Consider the following 20,546-nt stretch of genomic DNA (forward strand, 5'->3'; position numbering starts at 1 on the left):
TTGGTTATTACTGCCCATCTATTGCTAGTGATAGTTTCTAGGACGCTCTGTATGCTGTTTTAATATTGTTCTTTTTTTAACAGCTTCCTTATGTAGTCATTCCCTCCCCCCCCCAAAAAAAAAAAAAGCACAAGCTTCCACCCTGCTGTTGGGTCGCTGTCTAGTTATTTCACAGTGTTATTGTTCTTGATGGATTGGACTTCCATTAATTTGTTCTTTTCCTCCTGTGAGCTGTCTCAGTCACATGCAATTATTGCTGAAGCCACTAGTATCCACAAGGCACCTCTTTTCCTGGCCAGAAAGTGGTTGGGAATTTACATATAGGTAGTGGTTATGTTGGTACGTTTTCTGTATATAAACTAAACTAAACTAAACCTTGGGTTTGTATACCGCACCATCTCCATAGTTGTGGGGCTCGGCACGGTTTACAGGAATTGTAAAGAGAAAGGAACTCCATGGAAAGGCTAGATGAAGATCAGAGGGGAGAAGAATGTTAGAGGGCTAGGATGTCAGAAGAGGGGGGAGTGTTAGGTCTTGGAGAAGAGCCAGGTTTTCAGATGTTTACGGAAGGGTTGAAGAGCACTCAGGTTTAGAAGAGGGGAGGTAATGTTGTTCCAGAGCTCGATGAATCTGAAGGGGAGGGAAGTCCCCAGTTTTCCTGGGTGGGAAATGCCTTATAATGAGGGGAAGGATAATTTCGATTTTGATGTGTCCCAGACTATCTTCTCTCTTCTGCTTTACCATACCATCTAGAAAGGGGAAACATCTGTCATTCTCAATCTCCATAGCAGTGGCGTGCGGTCAGGGTCTTCAGGGGATTGTGACATTTCCATTCCTATGGAGGAACCTGTTAGGGTTAAGTCCTGTACCAAATCCATTCCCCGAGGCAGGAATCCAGTTGAAAGTAGAGCCTCAGAGTTGTTGAGGACAGGGCTGCCTATCCTGAGGAGCATGAGCATGACCATGACCTAGAACCCATGCTAGAGCCAGAGCCTGCTAAGAGAGTAAGCTCCCTTAGAAGCAATATACCTAATGACCTGAGAGGGAGCCAGAGAGCATTCAAACCTGTGCCCTAGCCACGTAAGATAGGGAGTGGTTTTAACTCCTTAAAACAACTCTCAAAGTCTGTGAAGCAGGCAGCTCAAGAAGACCTAGCAGCTATGGCTCTTCTGGCCAGGCAAAGGCAAGGCACAGGCCAAGAACCCATGGAATGGGAAGGTCCTACATCCCAGGAAACTACAGAGCTGGCAGTTCCAGAGGAGTGCATGGACACAGCTAAATGTGAAATGCCTGAAGTTGAATGCTTGAAACCCATGGACGTGAGTTTGGCAGTTTCTTGCCAGTGATTCAATTTGCTCTTTTTGAATATTTGTGTTGGGACAATTTACCAAGGAACTGTTTGTTTTTGAAATTTTGTTTTTTGTGTTGCACTGCAGTGGGGGCTGGGCTGAAAGAAGTGCTGAAGTTGTGCACAGCACTAATTAAGCTGCTACACACCAGCTGTGACTGAGCCAGGAGAAAGCTGGTGTAGCTTTCTTTTGTTGGCTGCATTGCAACCTAATGACTTACAGGATTGTGGAGGGTTCCCCGAAGACCAAGGATTGGGATTTTGCAGGTGCTTGAAAAAGCTATTATTGAAAGGGGACCCAGCAATTCTGTTCCCAGTCTTCAGAGGCTGGAGAGTTGCTGCAGCCTAGAGAGGCAAAGGCTACAAACAACATTGCTTTAAAGTTTATTTTGTGGTGTATGGTGCAGGAGCCTGGTGAAGAACAGGACTGGATTACTAAAAGCCCAGGGCTCCAGGAAGACTTGGAAAAGTGTTTGCTTTATTTTCTGTTCTCTGGTTTGAAGCTGTGTGAAGCTGCCAGAAGGTTACCTGGAACTTTTAGTTACTTACCTGGGACTAAACTTAAGTTTATTCACTGGACTACAACTGATTTCTATGAAATATTTGGTGGAAGAAGAAAAGCCAGTGAAATAGTTTTGGTGTTTTTTGGGGGGTGAATTAAACCTGTTGCATTTGTCTGAGCTTGTGTTGGCTTATTATTATTATTGTGAAGCCAAGGAATTTAGGGTCTCCCCCTTTGGGAGCCGCGCCAGGGTCGTGCTGCCACCTGTCGGCGGTCCCCCGCAGTTTTCTCGCGGGCCCGGCAGGTGACAGGATTCATCCAAACCCTGAAGGCCCTGAGGTCACTGCTCTGAATTGGTTGAGCAGGCAATAGGCAGAAGCTGCTCAACCAATCAAATTCAGATCAGTAGTTAGGGCCTTCAGGGGGTTGGATGAATCCCCAGCCCTAGAGTCTTGCTTTTTTTGTTTGTTTACTTTTTGTTTCATGCAGTTTGACTGATTGAACATGCTGCCTGCTCAACAAATAATAATAATAAAAAAATTGTGTTTACATGTTTTTTTCCCATTTAAGTTGGGTACCGGTAGGGCACCTAATGGCATGTAACTTAAGGCACTACTTATAGAATATGGGTCTTAGTGCTAAATATATATCCTCTGTTTATAATGGAAAAAGTTTAGCTCCACACTGCACATGCACCTCCCATCCTGGCAATGACTTAGACTGCCCTGTGCCTGTGGGCTCCACTACCACCAAATATATACCGTGCCCACTAATGAGTTTTCGCATTCACATGCAAGATGGAAGCCAGGATGGAGAAAATCTTTAGTGACAATGTTCCCACTAGCTCACCTTTCCGGTCCTCCAAAATGTGGCAAAGTTATTCAGAAAAGGTAGGTGAACGGTGACCCAGATCACAGCTGCACAGGTGTGGCACAAGATCTGGTTCAGCCTGACAATGTGAACAAATAGAATCTGCAGAATAACACATATTCCTTGTTATCAACAGCAGATAAATCCAGAGACTAGTGGGATTACATCCATCAACCAGCAGGTGGAGATAGAGAGCACTCAGCTACAGTGGATGTACAGCCTCCTGCTCAACCAGTATACTCTATCTTCAGCAGGCTTATGGATGGGTTCCTCACAGCTCCTGGATTCTATGGTGGATTTCGAGCCGGGCCTGGATATTTGGAAAGAGGGGTGTTCCGGCTGAACAGTGCCAGCTTTAGAGGTTACAACTGCCTCCCCCTCCTCCAGCTCCCTGCCTCACCCTCTTTAGAGTAACACCTGCTCACCGCAGGCCCCTTTCCCTTGCTGACTTTGTGCCTGAGGAGCGTTCTCCTTTCCCATGTTATAAAAAAAGGGAAGCAGGCACGGTGGAATGGAGTACCGGTTGGATCTAGCAGTTTGCTCCATAAGAGGCTTGAGCTCTTTCGTTGATGGAGACATTTGTCTGCCTCCTTCAGTTAGCCGTCCCAGCTGGCTTGCAGGTGAGTATTGTTTTTTTACCTGTGCTGGTGGTCAGGGGATCCAGAGCTTCGCAGTTTCTGGCTGCAGGGGCTGAGATGGGTTCGATGGAGCCTATGCCCTGGTCCCAGCAAACTTCATTTGGGGTGCTCAGCTGATCGTTTTCAGGGGGCACCGGTGGGAGTGGTTCTGTTACTTTCCCATGTATTAGACTTAGGCAGGATTTTGCCTCGCAGCCATTTGGGTCGGCGGTAGCAGCTGTTTGATCTGCAAAATTTTGCACCTTTGAATGTCATTTGTGTTTGGTGCGTGCAGGAGAGTTCAGGCAGTTTATTCACAGCCGCTTACGGCCATGTTTGGGAGGCAGCGGCTATATGGGCCATGGGTTTTCAGCTGCTTGGTTTCAGTCAGCAGGCTGGAGCGGCCCTGGTGAGCACCAGCGGTTTGACTATGGTCGGCAGGCTGGGTAGGGGTCGACTTTTTAGGGCCGGGGTGCTAACGAAGTCAGTTTCGCAGCGGGCTCGCTGTATCGGGATGTTTTATGGAGGGCCCTAGTGCACCAGAGGTTGGCAGTTTTTTTCCTGGCGTCTGCTAGTTTGAAGCGCAGTTCAGCGACCAACGCGCTAATTTTCTGATTGCTAGTAGAGCAGGTAATTCCATGTCCACCTTCCCTACCTTCTAGCGTAAATGACATTCTTTTTCAGCTTAGGTTTTGGAGCAACATTTAAGAGAAGGGGCTGTGTGGAATAGTGGTTAGGGCTATAGCCTCACCTCCCTGCAGTTATGGGTTCAGAATCCATGCTGCTCCTTGTGACCCTGGGCAAGTTTCTCGTTCATGCTTTCATTTCCACATTTGTCCCAAGCACACAGGGTACCTGTGTAGTGCAAGTGCACTTCATTTGATTCTGTTCTTGGCTAGATGCTGCTCTCACCTTTATTCTGGTACACCCAGTTTGTGTGTACGAGTCCATTTGTGTGGCGTATCTCTGAAGAATGTCCGGGCTTTCTTCCTTAGGTTCTTCAGGAGCTGGTCATTGATGGTGCTCTGAGCTGCTTCCACATTATCTGTCTCAATGTAGCACCATTTCTCTAGCAACAGGGTATAGACTCCAGGACTTAGTGTTCTCTTTAGGGGATTTAGCGACCTCGGTTCATGGTACACTGACTCTTTCGGCTCCTATTCCTCTACGACAGTGGCTTTTGGGGCGCTGTCACTCTGTGCTTTCATCGCAACCATATTACCTCCTGTCTTTTGACAGTTCACTGTGGGTCATGATGACCATGGGGGGGGGAGGATTGGAGCTTCTTCTCGTTTCTCTCTTTGACACAAGTCAGGGTATTCTTTGGCAGGTCAGTGTCTTCGTTTTTTGCTGACTAGCGCCAGATTCATTCAGGGGCTTTTATGTTATTCATGCAGGTCTTCCTTCTGGGGGGGGGGGGTTTGGCTCTTCGTCCCTTCTTTTGGGCTTCAGATAGAACTAGGTATTTTTGGGTTCTCTGGTGGCTTTTCCCTTGTTTAATGCTCCTATATCACGTATTCTCATTTCCTTTCTTAGGTGAGGATTTCTACTTGAATTTCTTCATCAGTTTGCCTCTTTTGCGAGATCGGTTGACCTCCTACTGGGAATGGCATCTTCTTTAGGTGGTGTTCCATCGCGTATGCTTTTTGTTTTCTGAATGTCATGGCTTTGCCATAGGCTAAGGACCATTGCCAGATATAATGGATTCAGCCAACAGGAGTTATGTATGGAGCCTTGGACTCACGAAAGTCTGGTGCTCTGCAGTCATACTATTCATGAAGGAGCACTACAGTGGTGTTTTCTGCAGCATAGTACGCTCAGGCGATGATTGCTCCTGCTCACATGGACTTTGAGGGTTGGCCTCTGTATAATCGTGGGATGCATATACTCTGTGTTTTCATATCTCCTTGGACGTTTGCTGCAGGGCATGATTTGGAAGCGGAGGATTTCAGAATAGCTTGTTCTCTAAGTGTCCACAGTGGTAGTCTGAGTGTGAGGCTATTTATGGAGTGGCCGTCAGTGTGTTGGGCTTGGGAGAGTGGTGTTTATTTTCCTCCCTACGTTAGGACTGCTTTGGTACAACCCACTAGTCTCTGGATTCATCTGCTGTTGATGACAAGGAAGGAAAAATTATGTCCTTACCTGATAATTCTTTCCTTTAGTCACATCAGATGAATCCAGAGACCCACCCTGTTGCAATGATTGTCACTCTCATGCGTGGTTTCAGCATGCTTTTTCAGCTGGAGTTGCATTTAGTTGTTCATGTAGCACATGTGGGGGAAAGGAGTTTCATTTGTTTCATGTATTTTATGTGCTTTATTTCGACTGCTCTGAGACGACCTATACTGGTTGGCCAGGAGAATGCATCCAATATAGCTAAGGACAACTCAGTGCTCTCTATCTCCACCTGCTGGTTGATGAACATAATCCCATTAGTCTCTGGATTCATCTGCTGTAACTAAAGGAAAGAAAATTATCAGGTAAGTACATAATTTTTCCTTCACATCCCTGAACAGAACAAGCTACACAAGTACCACACATGATCATACACATGTACCCTGCTGCTCACAGTGTTGATCACATTACAGGATCCACAGGTACCACGGTACACATGCTGCCCGGCACACCTAAGAGGTACATAAATGGCACACTAGTGGACCCCCCACTCCCAAGAGGCATGTACCTGTCCCAGTGGCTAAAAATCCTGCCAGGGACTGTTTTGGGGGTGGCAGCAGGAGGGATTGGCTTTTGATTTAGCACTGTGCTAGTAGACTACCAATAACCAACCTTATTAAAAAGAACAAATTGGTTTGTCATCAAAATTTGCCTTCTAGCTTGCATAAATGCTTAATGTTGCAATTTTTAAAAAAATGAGTAAAAAAAATGATGGACTAGTTGGATAGCAAAAATTATAAGGTTAAAATCTAATAAGGATATACAGTATAAAATTTTGGTATAATGAAATTAGCTTTTATCCCTATAAAATATATCACATCTATGATAGTAGACCTCCTTTATAAATATTATCTGATCAATATTCAGACCGTGGGAGATTGCCAGTGATCTCCCGCAGTCAGTGGTGATACCAGAAATTCAATGCTGGTGCTGTGTCCAGTGACTGGCATTGAATTTTCAGTCTATTTTTGGCTAGCCAGATAGAGCTGGCTAGGCCAATAGTCAGCAGCTAGCTAGCTATGTCTCAATGACCAAAGATATACTGGCTTTTTAGGTGGCTCTACCTGGCTGTTGAACTTAGCCAGCAAGTCACAAAAAATTGGCAGTGACTGGCTGTGTCATGAGAGGACAGATAAACTGGCGATCCAATGTTCGCAACAGGATAGATCAATAGTGATATCAGATATCAACTTAATGATTCACAAGTCTACCGTTTTTTTTAGGAAGACTCCTCAGAAAGGATTACAGCTCAGATTGAACAGCTTATACAGAAAGATAAAGCCTGCAGTTATCTGACTTTAAGCAGAATACCAATATTTGAAATATAAATTTTATAAAATATCTTTGTTTTGTACTTTATCTACATGTAAGATCCATAAGAGTCTAACTGAACCTCCTAGATTCCTGATCATCTTGACTGGAAATACAGTACAGTATATTGATTGTTTTCTACAACCCCTTATATCCTCTATTTGTTCTTATATTAGAGATACAATTCATTTTTTTTAATTGTCATAAACATTGGATTGTATTCCTGGCAAAATACAAGTCTAAACTAAACTAAAACTTAACCTTATATACTGGGTCTTCAACCAAAGGAAGCTCAACACGGTTAACAATAAATTATAAAGTAAACTGAAATACAAGACTTAGTTTTCAAAATGTTTAGCGAATAAAAAACTTTTTAAAAGTTTACGAAAGAGTTGGAAGGAACTGGGACACCTCAAAATTGGGGGAAGTTCATTCCATAATTGGGGAAATTTAAATGCCAGAGAGCTGCTAAAATTCTTAACTCCTTGAATTCCTTTCCTAGAAGGAAGAGAAAGTTTAAATCGATGAATGCCTCTCGCATATGAAAATCTATAAACATTCCATAGCAAAGGAACAAGAGGAGCAAAATCTTAAAACAATACATAAACACTTAAACTGAATTCTAAAATAAACCGGGAGCGAATAGAGAGAGAAAAGCATAGGAGTCACATGGTCGAATTTGCTCTTTCCATAGATCAACTTTGCGGCGGTATTCTAAATCAGTTGTAGTCTTTGAAGGCAGTTCTTAGTGATGCCAAGATAAATAGTGTTGCAATAATCTAACCGGGATAATATAATAGATTGGACCAAAACAGAAAAATGATGTTGATGGAAAAGAGATCTGACCCTCCTCAACATTCGTAACCTGAAAAAGCATTTTTTAACCAGAGAGTTTATTTGATCTTTAAAAGTAAGAGAAGAATCAAAAAGTATTCATAAGAATATAAGAAGTGCCTCTGTTGGGTCAGACCAGAGGTCCATCGTGCCCAGCAGTCTGCTCACGCAGCGGCCCATCAGGTCTAGGACCTATGTAGTAGTCCTCTATCTGTACCCCTCTATCTCTTCAATCCTTATTTTTTTTTTTATCCTACCTTATCTATATCCTTCTAACTGTACCCTTCTTCATCCTATATCTTCCCTATCTATATAAGAACATAAGAACATAAGAAGTTGCCTCCGCTGAGGTAGACCAGAGGTCCATCTCGCCCAGCGGTCCGCTCTCGCGGTGGCCCATCAGGCCCACTGCCTGAACAGTGGTCTCTGACTAATTTTACAAATTACCTCTAATCCTATCCCTCAAACCTTACCTCTACTCTTATCTGTACCCCTCAATCCCTTTGTCCTCCAGGTACCTGTCCAGACCCTCCTTGAAGCCCTGTAGCATGCTTCTGCCTATCACATCCTCCGGTCGCGCGTTCCATGTATCCACCACCCTCTGGGTGAAAAAGAACTTCCTGTCATTTGTTCTAAACCTTTCCCCTCTCAATTTCTCTGAGTGCCCCCTATATCCTTCAATAACTTCTTCTTCCAAGAATTTATCCAATTTCTCTTTGAAACCTGTAAAGTAGTCTGTCCTATCACACCCTCCGGAAGCGCATTCCAGATATCCACCACCCTCTGAGTGAAGAAGTACTTCATGGCATTGGTTCTAAACCTGCCCCCTTTTAGTTTCTCCGAGTGCCCCCTTGTTCTTGTAGTTCCCCATAGGATGAAGAATCTGTCCCTCTCCACATTCTCAATGCCCTTCATGATCTTATATGTCTCTATCATGCCTCCGCTTTTCCAGGGAGAAGAGCCCCAGTTTCTCTAGCCTGTCTGCGTATGAAAGGTTTTCCATACCCTTTATCATACGTGTAGCTCTTCTCTGGACCCTCTCAAGTATCGCCATATCCTTCTTCAGGTACGGCGACTAGTACTGAACACAGTACTCCAGATGCGGTCGCACCATCGCTCGATACAGTGGCAGGATAACTTCCTTCGTTCTGGTCGTAATACCCTTTTTGATGATACCCAACATTCTGTTTGCTTTCCTTGAGGCCGCTGCGCATTGTGCTGATGGCTTCATTGTGGTGTCCACCAGCACTTCCAAGTCCCTTTCAAGGTTGCTTTCCCCCAGTACCAACCTCCCCCCCCCCCATTTTGTAGCAGAACCTCGGGTTCTTTTTCCCCACTTGCATGACCTTGCATTTCTCCACATTGAAGCTCATCTGCCATTTATTAGAACACTTCTCCAGCTTGTTCAGATCCCTTTGTAATTCTTTGCAGTCCTCTACTGTTCCTACCCTGCTACAGAGTTTTGTGTCATCCGCAAATTTTATAACTTCACACTTTGTCCCTTTTTCTAGGTCATTAATAAATACATTGAACAGCAGCGGTCCGAGTACTGACCCCTGCGGAACACCGCTTGTGACCTCTCTCCAGAATCCAAAAGTACAGTGGAAGGAAGATGATCCAATTTTGGGCCTAACTACAGAAGTTTAGTTTTAACTGCATTTAGCTTCATTTGGACAGACATAGCTCAAGTTTGAAGTTTAGAGATACAGTGATTTATTTTAAAAGTTAAATTGGTAATATTTGGATCAATCTCAATCAGTATAAAAATGTTATCCGCATAAGTAAAAAGTGTTTCCCACGCTGACAGCTTATAAATATTCAAAGTTGTCATATAAAGATTGAACAAAATTGGGGAAAGCGGAGAGTCCTGGGGAACTCCGCAAGGAGGTTGCCAGGAATTAGAAATATTACCATCAATATTAACTGAATAAGATCAGGACTATAAAATTTAGAAAACCAAACTAGAACAACCTGATTAAGACCGATATCTGAAAGTAACTGGAGCAAAATATCATGATGTACTACATTAAACATCGCGGACAAATCAAACTGAAGCAAAATTGAACATTTATTTAGAAGTCGTAGTTGTTGGATTTTAGAAAGAAGAGAGATCAATAAAGTTTCGGTACTAAAATTAGAATGAAACCCATATTGAAAAGGTTGAAGTAATGAAAATTTCTCCAGATAATTGGTAAGTTGACCCGTTACAATTGATTCTAACAACTTTGTCAATAATGGTATATTAGCAATTGTTCGATAATGTGAGGGGATAATGGGGTCTAGATCTGAGTCTCTTGGCCACTTTGATGTATGTAATTTGAATACAAATATACCAAAATCTGAATCACTGGAAGTGATGAAAGAGTTACTTCAATAAGCTCCTCAACAGTTTTTTGGTACCACCTCAGAATTTTTTTTGTTTGACCTTTTTATTAACAAATAAAGAGGTTCTCTGAATGGCGCACTTTAAAAACTCAGTATAGTTTGCTGGGCCTGTGTTTCCAGACTGATCTGCTAGGGCATCAGGCAGCCAAGTGATATAAATTAATATTTGAGCATCTGAATAAAAAACCAAAAACTAGTCTATGAGACTAGCATTGAGCATTGAAATAAAGCAGCAAATTTCTGCTACTCAATGGCCACAAATTTGGACTTGGAGGATGAGACGCACAGCATCAGCATCTATGAGACAAACTTGGTCATTTTTGTTATATAGAATTTTCTGGACCCCTGTTAGACTACAAAAGGTAGATATTTCTAAGTCTAATAGATGGTGGCATTGTCATCTGGATATAGAGACATTGGATCATCTCTTTTTTTTTGTCCCTTAATACTTAAATTTTGGCAATCCATTTGGAATCAAATTAATATGATACTGGAGGTCCCAATGGCATTGACATACGATGCAGTATTGTTTGGTACGTTATTATTGCCTAAGAGTCCGTTAAATTCTAATAGTAATAAATTATTTCTCATTATGACAGGAGTTTCCATACAACTTATCATAAAGAATTGGAAAAACTGGGACCGGCTAAACTATATATATATATAGGGCAATAAATAAGTAGATATATATATAATAATTCATAATAAGTAGATGTACATATAATAATTCATATAATAAATAAGTAGATGTACATATAATAATTCAAGAAATGCACATTCATCTTGCAGAAATACATAAGCAATAATTTTTACCCCTCCCGCCCACCCAAATGACTAATCAAGAAAAACAGGAATACGTAGATTCCTTCAATAACCTTTCCCAAGTTAAATTAATGGTATATCCCCACCCCCCTTGACATGTATACTCAAAAGGGCAAAAATTAAAATCAATAGTCACTCCTTACAGAATTTTATCAATGACTCCCAGACATCCTTAAATTTCCTATAATGTCCCTTGTAGTGCATTCATATGTTCCAGTTTAAAAGTGTGGCATAAAGATTCCCACCAGAAATTATAATTAAACCGGTCCCAGTTTTTCTAGTTTTTCCAAATAGGTTGTATGGCAACTCCTGTCATTATAAAGAGAAGTTTGTTGTTATAGAAAGTTATTGGGCTTTTAGCCAATAATACTGTGCCAAATAGCACCGCATCATATGTCAACTTCAATGGGACGTCCAGTATTCTATTAATTTGACCCTATATGGATCGCCAAAATCTAAGTATCAAGGGACAAAAGAAGAGCAGATGATGCAGTGTCTCTATATCGAGATGACAGTGTCAGCATCTATTTGACTTAGAACTATCTAATTTTTGTAATCTAACGGGTCCAAAAACTTCTTTGCAACAAAAAAATACAAACAAGTTTGCCTCATAGATGACGCTGTACATCAGGGGTGTCCAACCTTTTGGCTTCCCTGGGCCGCACTGACCAAAAAAAATGTTTCTGGGGCCGCGCAAATGCTGCAGCAAGACAGAGGAGGGAGCCAGCAAGATGGTAAATACCCGGGGGCAGCAGAGGAAAACACTGCATCGCCCTCGACCGGGGCCGCATAAAATACTTCACGGGGCCGCAGGTTGGACACCCCTGCTGTACAGCTCATCCTCCAAGTCCAAATCTGTGGCCATTGACACACAGAAATCTGCTGCTTAGTCTCAATGCTTCAAATGTCTTTAAGACCAGTTTTTGGTTTCTTATTCAAAAATTCCGATATTAATTTATACCACTTGGCTGCCTGATGCCCCAGGAAATCTATCTGGAAGCAAAGGCCCGGCAAGCTATACTGAGTTTTTAAGTTTTTCCATTCAGGAAACTCCTTTTGAATAGCCTGCTTCAACTGCAACCACTTATAACTTTGAGATTTAGCAATACCAAATGATTGCTGCAGTCATGAAAAGTCAACAACAACAAGACACTCCTGATTTGCCAAACAAATCCTAAACTAGAAAAAACAAGGAAGGCAACCAAGTCACATCAAGGTCTGCGTGGGGGAAGCCCACAGTGCCAAACTTGTCTCACAACTTATAAGCCAAATACAGAGTAACAAGTCAAAAAAGCATGTCACACTGTATAATGTTGTAGGGCGCTCTCAGTGTGAACCCTCAGTGATAGGAGCGCAGCTCCGACACTTCACTTCTGGGTCAAGGCAATAAGCCTCCACCCACACACCATCATCGAGCGCCCTGTGTGTGCAAGAATCAAAGCAATCAACAATCAAAGTGAGTAAATAAAACTCAACACAACACAAGCAACCTGAGCGACCCCCACACAAACCCTGCCAGCCAAACCCCCTCAAAAAGCACGCACAAAATCACAACGAAATCAAAAACCATACCAAAAAGTGAAAAACATATCCAAAAATAAACAATACTTATCCAAAATTCATAAAACTCTTAATGACCCCCCCCGGGTAGACCTATTGTGTCGCTCCGGGGTACCATCCTTGAACCCTTGTCTAAATTGGTTGACCATTTTTTGAAACCTCAGGTTGCTCAGGCACGGTCTTTTGTACTTGACACCACCAATTTTCTTAACAAAATTGATGCTATCCAGGTGCAGCAGTCCGATCTGCTGGTAACCATGGATTTGGAAGCTTTATATAGCAATATACCTCAGACTGAAGCCTTAAAGATTGTTGAACATCATCTATCAACGGAGCCTCACTATCGTATAACCAAAGCCTTCCTCATGCAATTGGCCACCTTGGTGTTACAAAAGAACTTTTTTGAAGTACGTGGTGAGTTTTATCTCCAAACTCACGGGGTAGCCATGGGCACAGCCATGGCCCCCAGTGTGGCTAATCTTTATGTCACAAATTTTGAGGAACGTCTGCTATATCCATCTGCATGGATGATTCATATTGCCACATGGCTCTGCTTCATTGACGATGTGTTCCTCATTTGGACAGACACCAAGGTCAGGTTTTATGAGTTTTTGACTTGGCTCAACACTCTTGATAGGCATTTAAAGTTTACTGCCACTGTCAATACAAGCAGTGTTACCTATCTGGATACCAGGGTTAGCAAAGAGCAGGGCAAACTGGTCACTACTGTGTTTCGCAAACCTACGGATCGGACTTCATATTTACATTATACCAGTTGCCATCCTGTCCGGTTGCGCCAGTCGGTGCCCGTGGGGCAATTCCTCAGGATTCGTCGGATCTGCTCAACATTGAGAGAGTATAAGACTCAGGCAAAGGCTCTGTCTCTGCGTTTTAAGGCTCGTGGCTATCCTGATTGGATTATCAGAAGAGCGTACCGCAAAGCCCGCTATGCCAACCCTGAATTGTTAAGGGCTCCTGCCATTCGGCCTCCTTTAGAGCAACAGGTGTGTGTTATATCATTTTCCAATCAAGCCCACCAGATAGCTAATATCGTGAGGAAGTATTGGCATGTTTTGGGACATCATACTATTTTTAAGGAGACCCCGTGTATTGCTTTTGCTCGGTCTAAGAACTTGAAAGACCTTCTGGCTACCAGGAGTCGGGCCCACAGTGGGGGCAGCCATCAACCATGTGGACATTGTGATATGTGTCATTTATCTCTGTCAATTTCCACCTGGCAACATCCCCGGACTCAACGCACTTACCATCTCAGAGCGCAAACTTCGTGTGATTCTAAATGGGTAGTTTATGTCATCATCTGCCCGTGCGGTTTGTGCTATGTGGGACGGACCAGCAGAAGTGTTAGGGTCAGACTGCAAGAACACAGAAGCCGGATCCGTACTGGATCTCAGTCTGCCCCTTTGGTACCCCACTGTGCTGATTTTGGTCACTGTTTTACTGACCTATCTTGGTTCGTGCTTGAGCAAGTCCCTTGGGACTTTAGGGGGGATCAACAGGCTCATCTGAATCTCAGGGAACAATATTGGATTTTTCAATTACAATCTGTTCAGCCGAATGGCCTTAACGAAAGTGTGGAATGGAATACCATTGTCTAATAGGGTTCTTGGCTTCTTTTAGATAATGGATTTTGGATACAGGGTATGGTGTGCTTGTGTACGTGTGGGTGTGTGTGGGGGAGGAACTTTTCTGATTGTGGTGTTTCTATTGGTGGGTGTTCTTTGTTCCCTCCCTCTTTCTTTCTCTGCTCCTTTTTGTAGTTATGATTGTGTTGAGTGCTGGCACAGCATGATTGGTTGGTTCGTGCATGATGTCACCTGTAGATCTGTTTTAGCTGGTGTGCTCTCCCTCCCGGGCACCCCGCCCTCCAGCCGTCCTCTCTGCTCGTGTTCTGTTGGAGGCTAGGTTCCTGAAGAAGGGCTCCTCCCGAAACCAGCGCGGTTGAACCTTTCCTCCTGGCGCGGTTTTCCGTCGGTGTGACAGTTTTGGATAAGTATTGTTTATTTTTGGATATGTTTTTCACTTTTTGGTATGGTTTTTGATTTCGTTGTGATTTTGTGCGTGCTTTTTGAGGGGGTTTGGCTGGCAGGGTTTGTGTGGGGGTCGCTCAGGTTGCTTGTGTTGTGTTGAGTTTTATTTACTCACTTTTGATTGTTGATTGCTTTGATTCTTGCACACACAGGGCGCTCGATGATGGTGTGTGGGTGGAGGCTTATTGCCTTGACCCAGAAGTGAAGTGTCGGAGCTGCGCTCCTATCACTGAGGGTTCACAATGAGAGCGCCCTACAACATTATACAGTGTGACATGCTTTTTTGACTTGTTACTCTGTATTTGGCTTATAAGTTGTGAGACAAGTTTGGCACTGTGGGCTTCCTCCACGCAGACCTTGATGTGACTTGGTTGCCTTCCTTGTTTTTTCTAGTCATGAAAAGTCAAGCAGTTTTCCATCTGATACTACATCATCCAGAGTACATATGCCCGCATGCAACCAATGCTTCCAGAGGATCTTAGACTCGCCAATTTGAATCTTGGAGATCAGCCATAGGGACTGACACGTGGATTTATGAATCGAAATAGGGGTTAAACTATTGCTTCTGGTGGGAAACCGTCACAGAGTGACAGTGTTGTGCTCACGATCTCACCAGTGACACTGGTGAGATTGTGAGCACAACACTGTCACTCCGTGAAAATTCAAGCAAGGTCATATTAGCCCTTAGTGCTTTGAAACATTGGCATTTTAACAGACTGCTTTAAACATTCACAGTGGTTTCAGTTGCAAAATATCTCAGTCCTCAATTATTTTAAACCTGAACAGCGAAGTTTTTTAGCCAATGATGTGGAGGAGGTGGTTTGAGCTTGAACTCTGCCAATAAAACCTGTGGCTTTTTCTTCCACTTGTTTAACTTGTAACCCATTCTGAGCTCTTTGGGGAAAATAGAATTGAAAACAAATTAAATAAATAAATAAATTTTGAAGATGTTTGCTAAATTTTTGGCTTGAGATTTTACTGACTTATTGTTTTGTATTTCCATATTGAATGAATGATTATATTTTATGAATAGGCTCACTGGTTTTTTTTTATTATCTGTTCCACGTTGAACTTATTGTAGCTACATGCAGAATATAAGAATAAATGCTATGCTATGTTCTGAGTCTATCCCTTTTCATCTTCATCCTTTGCCCCCTTAATCCAGAGCTTCCTTTCAATGAAAGGCTTACCTCCTGTGCATTTATGCCGCATAGGTATTTGAACAGTTCTATGAAATCTCTCCAATCCTGCCTCCCAATGCTTTGATGATTTCCAATACTTACTAAAGTATCAGATACAGCCCTCTATTTGAAGTGGGAATACAAATCAGTCATATTCACTGAAAGGGTGGTTGATCGCTGGAATAGTCTTCCACTGCAGGTGATTGAGGCCAGCAGCGTGCCTGATTTTAAGGCCAAATGGGATCGACACGTGGGCTCTATTCACTAGGCAAAGGTAGGGGAGGGTCATTAGGGTGGGCAGACTAGATGGGCCGTGGCCCTTATCTGCCGTCTATTTCTATGTTTCTATGTTTATTCAAATGTGGGCGATTGGAGGAACGCCCCTATTTGCGAGCACAAATGTGTGATCCCCGCTCATGTGCAGCCCCTGACAGTTAAAACCACGGGCTCGCAGTGCATGGAAGGGCAGGAGAGATTCAGGGTGGCAGGCAGGAAAAATCCAGGAACGAGCAGGGTGGCAATTCGGGGCAGAGCAGGCAGGAGAGATCGGGGAAGAACATCGGGCAGCAGGCAGGAGAGATTTGGGGCAACAGAGAGCAGGGCCGGCAGATAGCAGGGCTGTGAGCTGGGCTTCTATGGAGCAGGAGAGTAGGAAAGATGTTTGCGACTGGTCCCCAGCAGTCGCTTATTCCGAGCCCAGTCGGATTTGAAAAAATGGCTAGTGAATCGCATCCCTGCCCATTTTGCATGTAGTTCCCCTCATTTACATGCGCGGATCGGAAGAGGGTCGTTACACAGGTTAGTAAATCGTGTTGGGGAGAAATTGGGTCGCAAAGGCTCGCAAACCAATCGGTACACGATCGGTTTGCTTAGTAAATCTAGCCCAAGGTGTTTTAACTAGATGCAGCCCTCCACCATAATAGAAGCATAATTCGTTCCAAAAGTGTGCTTATAATCCAAAGCACTTGTATATTAAAGCGAATTTCCCCATAAGAAATAATGGAAACTCAGACGATTCGTTCCACAACCCAGAAACTTTAATACAAAATACTATACGTACTTGTATTGCAAGACCTTGCTTATTTAGAACAGTCACTACACTCCCGGAGTGTCAGAGAGAGATGAACCATCAGCTCAGTTGTGATGTGTGTATACTGTATGTACTTGTATTGCAAGACATTGCTTGTATATCAAGTTAAAATTTAATAAAATATGTTGCTTGCCTTGCAAACCAAATTACTTGCAATCCAAGGTTTTACTGTATATATAAAATTAGTTCCTTTCATGAAATATGCTTATTTTCCAAATATTGTAATGAACTAGCAAGTAAAACAAAAACTGATTTGAATAGAAAATGATAGCCTATAAGCAGTCAGGAAATCTGAGCTATTGATACTCTAGTAAGCATAATTCAATAACATTTTATTTGAATCTTTTGTATAATTATTAAAATAACACCATAATTACATTCTATGCCATCAACTCATATAATATATTAAGGAGGGTCACGAGTGTGGTCCCGCAGGGCTCGGAGCTCAGGCCGCTGCTATTTAATTTAATATATTCATAAATGATCTAGAAACAGGGATGAAGTGTGAAATAATAAAATTTGCAGACGACAGCAAACTATTTAGTGGAACTCAGACTAAAGAGGACTGCGAAGAATTGCAAAGGGACTTGAACAAACTAGGGGAATGAGCGACGAGATGGCAGATGAAGTTCAACGTTGAGAAATGTAAAGTATTACATGTGGGAAATAGAAACCCGAGGTACAACTATACGATGGGAGGGATGTTATTAAATGAGAGTACCCAAGAAAGGGACATGACAATGAAGCCGACGACACAGTGCGCAGCAGCCGCTAAGAAGGCAAACAGAATGCTAGGCATAATCAAGAAGGGTATTACAACCAGAACGAAAGAAGTTATCCTGCCATTGTATCGGGCGATGGTGCATCCGCATCTGGAGTACTGCGTCCAATATTGGCCGCCGTACCTTAAGAAGGACATGGCGTTACTCGAGAGGGTTCAGAGGAGAGCGACGCGTCTGATAAAGGGGATGGAAAACCTTTCATACGCTGAGAGATTGGAGAAACTGGGTCTCTTTTCCCTGGAGAAGAGGGGACTTAGAGGGGTTATGATAGAGACTTACAAGATCATGAAGGGCATAGAGAGAGTAGAGAGGGACAGATTCTTCAAACTTTCGAATAATAAAAGAAAAAGAGGGCATTCAGAAAAGTTGAAAGGGGACAGATTCAAAACGAATGCTAGGAAGTTCTTCTTTACCCAACATGTGGTGGACACCTGGAATGCGCTTCCAGAGAGCGTAATAGGGCAGAGTACGGTACTAGGGTTCAAGAAAGGATTGGACAATTTCCTGCTGGAAAAGGGGATAGAGGAGTATAGATAGAGGATTACTGCACAGGTCCTGGACCTGTTGGGCCGCCGCGTGAGCGGACTGCTGGGCACGATGGACCTGAGGTCTGACCCAGCAGAGGCATCGCTTATGTTCTTATGACTGAATTCTACAGTATAAATTGGTGCCAACTAGAACCCCCCCCCCCAAAAAAAAAAAAAAAAAAAAAACGCACTGAGCACGATCCTATAAACAGCATTCAGATAGGTGCCATAGAAAAGTGATTGGTGCTAGGAACCATGCCTAAGGACCATTTATACCAACTACACGCTCATGTAAATCTCCTTTATTCTATAACAGTGAGCACAAATTACAGGAATGCTCTCAATCCATTCATGACCCTCCTATGGCCATGACCACTTTTTCAGGGCCACATGTAAAATTCACGCATGGATTAGGGCGCATAAATATGTGTGTGTAACTTTTAATCAATTCCAATTAGCACTGATAATTCATTGTTAGAGCTCAATTATCAATGTTAATTAACTCATTATATAATTAAATTGAGCATGCATCTATATTTGCATGTGCAATTTTTGGTGCCATTTATAGAATTTGGGGCTAAATGTTACCATTTAGAAATATAAGGGTAAATATTCAGCCAGTGACAGAGAGTGATGTTTTTAATCACTACTGGCTTTATGCCCCAATATTCATTGCTGGGCCATGTCCTGGCAACGGCACTGAATATCCAGGAATGTGCAGACTGTCAGTACTCAACTGGATAGATGAAACTAGACAAAGATAGGACTGCGTTTTATGCAGTCTGATTTGTCTGGTTATCTTATCTGGTTAAGTGCTGAATTTCAGCAATTAACCAAATAAGTGCTGACTCTGCCTGTAGACTTCCCACAACATAACTGCTTTTGGCTTAGGCGGTTAGAGGGGATATTCAGCAGCAGTATTTGGTTAAGTGCTACTGAATATCCATGGATAGCCTAAAACCTCGCTCAGGTGATTTAGAGATAGACATCACCTGGAAGCCATCTAAAATCTTAACAGCGATAATCAAAAATGCCTAAAATGTTTGGCGTCTACAGACAGTATCACGGTTCGCTAATAAGCATTGCCACTTGTTGGAAACACCCCATGAAAACAGCTAATTTGTCAATACAGTACTGCAGTAGCAAAATGACATTCCTGCAACATGCTGAATATATAGAGAGAGCAAGAGACAGAGAGCAATATAAGTGGAGAAAAGTTTCTTTGTGGGAGTTAGGAGTTACAGAATGGAGGAGAAAGAGTGAAGGTAGAGGAGAGGGAGAGCGAGGAGAGAGAGAATGAAAGATAAATATAGAGGCAGAGATAGAAAGAAAAGGAGGGTAACAGTTACAAAGAGCGAAAGGAGAGGTAGAGGTAGAAACAGAAAAGAAAGAAACAAAAGATAAGAGCATGTTCATCAGGAGGTAGCCCAATTACCACCCTCCCCTCCATAAGACTGAGGTCTTGGTGTTCCTGTGCCTCTAATACAGGAGGTACATATTTAAATATCACCACCACCTACCCCCTCAGTGTGTCCATGAGTCAATGGAGAGCTATCAGGAGTAGCTTATACAGTTGAGTGTGAAACTGTGACATCCCCCCCCCCTCGGATCACTGCAACATTCATGTTCAATCAGTAGACACAGGCAAGGTGTGGCTCCAATACATAGAACTGCTCATGTCCTAACAAAGAAAAAACATCACCGTGCAAAGCGCAATCGACAGAATAAGGCATGAGAAGCTCACAGGGTCACTTCACTTGTGCCCTGATAATATGAGGGCTCCACAGATGTAATACCCCTTCCCTCCCCCCCCCATTTCTACATAGTCATAGTAATCTTGGGGCCAGCACACTAAAGTACAATGAGTCACCCTAAACCACACCTACCTGACCCCAATGACCATCTCCACCTACCCCCAACAGTGCAAATGCTCCCCACAGAGGCCACCAGACCACTCTGGGGCTCCAGGTCCATCTCAACTCACAACCTACCTGGTCCGCTGTCTACTGTCACAGACCATTTGAGGAGCACTGCATGGCATATCACTAATACTTAACCTTAGACTCAATATTTTTAGTTTTATTTTTTTTATAACAATTGAATTAACTTGTATATGGCAGATGCACTGATGGACAGAAACTAGGCTTTGATGTCTTGACAAATGACACTATTGCTCACAAGTTCCAAATTTTTACAGATTATCATTTTTGTATCTTTGTTATATGTTTGATATATGTTCTTATATCCTCAAAAATATTTCTTTCCAACAGACAAAAATTAGGAAAATATCTTTAATGATATGGCAAGAAGATGAAATATACTTTTTAATAGGTTAAAAATTAGGTTGAAAATACTGAGGCCTGGCAGAACAATAATTTATATAATCACAATGGGTCCATTTTATCAAGCTGCACTAGTGGTTTTTAGCTTGAGCTTGCGCAGTAAATGCTTCGACGTTCATAGAATTCTTATAAGCGTCAGAGCACTTACCTTG

At 42.8% G+C, this 20,546-nt stretch overlaps 1 protein-coding gene across 4 annotated transcripts in view; it reads right to left on the reverse strand.

Annotated features, from left to right (window-relative positions):
* SPAG16 (sperm associated antigen 16) overlaps positions 1-20,546 on the reverse strand; it is a 695,820-nt gene that overhangs the window by 533,203 nt on the left and 142,071 nt on the right. The window lies entirely within an intron of this gene.

Source organism: Geotrypetes seraphini, chromosome 5 (genome assembly GCF_902459505.1).
Source record: "Geotrypetes seraphini chromosome 5, aGeoSer1.1, whole genome shotgun sequence".
Lineage (NCBI taxonomy): Eukaryota > Metazoa > Chordata > Amphibia > Gymnophiona > Dermophiidae > Geotrypetes > Geotrypetes seraphini.